We start from the raw sequence: 4807 nt of genomic DNA on the forward strand, positions 1-4807 counted from the left end.
AGCCCTGGAGCTATGGAGCCCTGGAGCTATGGAAGTATGGAGCTCTGGTGCTATGGAGCTATGGAGCTCTGGTGCTATGGAGCTATGGAGCTATGGAGCTCTGGAGCTATGGAGCTCTGGAGGTATGGAGCTATGGAGCTATGGAGCTCTGGAGGTATGGAGCTATGGAGCTATGGAAGTATGGAGCTCTGGTGCTATGGAGCTATGGAGCTCTGGTGCTATGGAGCTATGGAGCTCTGGTGCTATGGAGCTATGGAGCTATGGAGCTCTGGAAGTATGGAGCTCTGGTGCTATGGAGCTATGGAGCTCTGGTGCTATGGAGCTATGGAGCTCTGGTGCTATGGAGCTCTGGTGCTATGGAGCTCTGGTGCTATGGAGCTATGGAGCTCTGGTGCTATGGAGCTCTGGAGGTATGGAGCTCTGGAGGTATGGAGCTCTGGAGGTATGGAGCTATGGAGCCCTGGAGCTCTGGAGGTATGGAGCTATGGTGCTATGGAGCTCTGAAGCCATGGAGCTCTGGTGCTATGGAGCTATGGAGCTCTGGTGCTATGGAGCTATGGAGCTATGGAGCTCTGGAAGTATGGAGCTCTGGTGCTATGGAGCTATGGAGCTCTGGTGCTATGGAGCTATGGAGCTATGGAGCTATGGAGCTATGGAGCTCTGGTGCTATGGAGCTCTGGTGCTATGGAGCTCTGGTGCTATGGAGCTATGGAGCTCTGGTGCTATGGAGCTATGGAGCTCTGGAGGTATGGAGCTCTGGAGGTATGGAGCTCTGGAGGTATGGAGCTATGGAGCCCTGGAGCTCTGGAGGTATGGAGCTATGGTGCTATGGAGCTCTGAAGCCATGGAGCTCTGGTGCTATGGAGCTCTGGAGCTCTGGAGGTATGGAGCTCTGGAGGTATGGAGCTATGGAGCCCTGGAGCTCTGGAGGTATGGAGCTATGGTGCTATGGAGCTCTGAAGCCATGGAGCTCTGGTGCTATGGAGCTCTGGAGCTCTGGAGGTATGGAGCTCTGGAGGTATGGAGCTCTGGAGGTATGGAGCTATGGAGCCCTGGAGCTCTGGAGGTATGGAGCTATGGTGCTATGGAGCTCTGAAGCCATGGAGCTCTGGTGCTATGGAGCTCTGGAGGTATGGAGCTCTGGAGGTATGGAGCTCTGGAGGTATGGAGCTATGGAACCCTGGAGCTCTGGAGGTATGGAGCTATGGTGCTATGGAGCTCTGAAGCCATGGAGCTCTGGTGCTATGGAGCTCTGGAGGTATGGAGCTCTGGAGGTATGGAGCTCTGGAGGTATGGAGCTATGGAGCCCTGGAGCTCTGGAGGTATGGAGCTATGGTGCTATGGAGCTCTGAAGCCATGGAGCTCTGGTGCTATGGAGCTATGGAGCTCTGGTGCTATGGAGCTATGGAGGTATGGAGCCACCAGCCAGCACCCTCCGTGGCTGGATCAATGGAAGTGTTTTAGGTACCAGGCAGCCAAAGGGCCGAGGCCTCACGCTCGACCACGCCGGCGCAGAGTTCCAGCCGCTCGGATAAGCTCTGTCACTCACCCGCCGCGCAGCCACCGGTAACGGGGAAATGTCGCCGCCTGGCGGACACGCCGTTGTAAATGAATGGGCTTTCGCACTTAGTGCAATTTTCGCCAACTCTCTGACTTAGAGCTATGGAAGTATGGAGCTATGGAGCCACCAGCCACCCAGGCTGGAGCTATGGAGCTCTGGAGGTATGGAGCTCAGGTGCTATGGAAGTATGGAGCTATGGAGCTATGGAAGTATGGAGCTATGGAGCTATGGAGCTCTGGAAGTATGGAGCTATGGAGCTCTGGAGGTATGGAGCTATGGAGCCCTGGAGCCCTGGAGCTATGGAGCTCTGGTGCTATGGAGGTATGGAGCTCTGGAGGTATGGAGCTCTGGAGGTATGGAGCTATGGAGCTATGGAGCCCTGGAGCTATGGAGCTATGGAGCCCTGGAGCTATGGAGCTATGGAGCCCTGGAGCTATGGAGCTATGGAGCTCTGGTGCTATGGAGCTATGGAGCTCTGGTGCTATGGAGCTATGGAGCTCTGGTGCTATGGAGCTATGGAGCTCTGGTGCTATGGAGCTATGGAGCTCTGGAAGTATGGAGCTATGGAGCTCTGGAGGTATGGAGCTATGGAGCCCTGGAGCTATGGAGCCCTGGAGCTATGGAAGTATGGAGCTCTGGTGCTATGGAGCTATGGAGCTCTGGTGCTATGGAGCTATGGAGCTCTGGAGCTATGGAGCTCTGGAGGTATGGAGCTATGGAGCTATGGAGCTCTGGAGGTATGGAGCTATGGAGCTATGGAAGTATGGAGCTCTGGTGCTATGGAGCTATGGAGCTCTGGTGCTATGGAGCTATGGAGCTATGGAGCTCTGGAAGTATGGAGCTCTGGTGCTATGGAGCTATGGAGCTCTGGTGCTATGGAGCTATGGAGCTCTGGTGCTATGGAGCTATGGAGCTCTGGTGCTATGGAGCTCTGGTGCTATGGAGCTCTGGTGCTATGGAGCTATGGAGCTCTGGTGCTATGGAGCTATGGAGCTCTGGAGGTATGGAGCTCTGGAGGTATGGAGCTCTGGAGGTATGGAGCTTTGGAGCCCTGGAGCTCTGGAGGTATGGAGCTATGGTGCTATGGAGCTCTGAAGCCATGGAGCTCTGGTGCTATGGAGCTCTGGAGCTCTGGAGGTATGGAGCTCTGGAGGTATGGAGCTATGGAGCCCTGGAGCTCTGGAGGTATGGAGCTATGGTGCTATGGAGCTCTGAAGCCATGGAGCTCTGGTGCTATGGAGCTATGGAGCTCTGGTGCTATGGAGCTATGAAGGTATGGAGCCACCAGCCAGCACCCTCCGTGGCTGGATCAATGGAAGTGTTTTAGGTACCAGGCAGCCAAAGGGCCGAGGCCTCACGCTCGACCACGCCGGCGCAGAGTTCCAGCCGCTCGGATAAGCTCTGTCACTCACCCGCCGCGCAGCCACCGGTAACGGGGAAATGTCGCCGCCTTGTGGACACGCCGTTGTAAATGAATGGGCTTTCGCACTTAGTGCAATTTTCGCCAACTCTCTGACTGGAACTATGGAAGTATGGAGCTATGGAGCCACCAGCCACCCAGGCTGGAGCTATGGAGCTCTGGAGGTATGGAGCTCTGGTGCTATGGAAGTATGGAGCTATGGAGCTATGGAAGTATGGAGCTATGGAGCTATGGAGCTCTGGAAGTATGGAGCTATGGAGCTCTGGAGGTATGGAGCTATGGAGCCCTGGAGCCCTGGAGCTATGGAGCCCTGGAGCTATGGAGCTATGGAGCCCTGGAGCTATGGAGCTATGGAGCCCTGGAGCTATGGAGCTATGGAGCTCTGGTGCTATGGAGCTATGGAGCTCTGGTGCTATGGAGCTATGGAGCTCTGGTGCTATGGAGCTATGGAGCTCTGGTGCTATGGAGCTATGGAGCTCTGGAAGTATGGAGCTATGGAGCTCTGGAGGTATGGAGCTATGGAGCTCTGGAGGTATGGAGCTATGGAGCCCTGGAGCTATGGAGCCCTGGAGCTATGGAAGTATGGAGCTCTGGTGCTATGGAGCTATGGAGCTCTGGTGCTATGGAGCTATGGAGCTCTGGAGCTATGGAGCTCTGGAGGTATGGAGCTATGGAGCTCTGGAGGTATGGAGCTATGGAGCTATGGAAGTATGGAGCTCTGGTGCTATGGAGCTATGGAGCTCTGGTGCTATGGAGCTATGGAGCTCTGGTGCTATGGAGCTATGGAGCTATGGAGCTCTGGAAGTATGGAGCTCTGGTGCTATGGAGCTATGGAGCTCTGGTGCTATGGAGCTATGGAGCTCTGGTGCTATGGAGCTATGGAGCTCTGGTGCTATGGAGCTATGGTGCTATGGAGCTCTGGTGCTATGGAGCTATGGAGCTCTGGTGCTATGGAGCTATGGAGCTCTGGAGGTATGGAGCTCTGGAGGTATGGAGCTCTGGAGGTATGGAGCTTTGGAGCCCTGGAGCTCTGGAGGTATGGAGCTATGGTGCTATGGAGCTCTGAAGCCATGGAGCTCTGGTGCTATGGAGCTATGGAGCTCTGGTGCTATGGAGCTATGGAGGTATGGAGCCACCAGCCAGCACCCTCCGTGGCTGGATCAATGGAAGTGTTTTAGGTACCAGGCAGCCAAAGGGCCGAGGCCTCACGCTCGACCACGCCGGCGCAGAGTTCCAGCCGCTCGGATAAGCTCTGTCACTCACCCGCCGCGCAGCCACCGGTAACGGGGAAATGTCGCCGCCTTGTGGACACGCCGTTGTAAATGAATGGGCTTTCGCACTTAGTGCAATTTTCGCCAACTCTCTGACTTAGAGCTATGGAAGTATGGAGCTATGGAGCCACCAGCCACCCAGGCTGGAGCTCTGGAGCTCTGGAGGTATGGAGCTCTGGTGCTATGGAAGTATGGAGCTCTGGTGCTATGGAAGTATGGAGCTATGGAAGTATGGAGCTATGGAAGTATGGAGCTATGGAGCTATGGAGCTATGGAAGTATGGAGCTATGGAAGTCTGGAGCTATGGAGCTCTGGGGCTATGGAAGTATGGAGCTCTGGGGCTATGGAAGTATGGAGCTATGGAGCTCCGGGGCTATGGAGCTCCGGGGCTATGGAGCTATGGAGCTCCGGGGCTATGGAGCTCTGGAGCTACGGAAGTATGGATGATCCAGCACCCTCCGTGGCTGACCGCTGGTGCTCGGGGCCGGTGAACTCGGCACCCGCCGGAGGCGGGTGCCTCGGTGACCGCTGTCGCTTGGGGCCAGTGAACTCGGC

This window comes from Syngnathus leptorhynchus, unplaced genomic scaffold, assembly GCF_054491065.1.
Source record: "Syngnathus leptorhynchus isolate UIUO unplaced genomic scaffold, UIUO_Slep HiC_scaffold_47, whole genome shotgun sequence".
In the NCBI taxonomy this organism is placed as follows: domain Eukaryota; kingdom Metazoa; phylum Chordata; class Actinopteri; order Syngnathiformes; family Syngnathidae; genus Syngnathus; species Syngnathus leptorhynchus.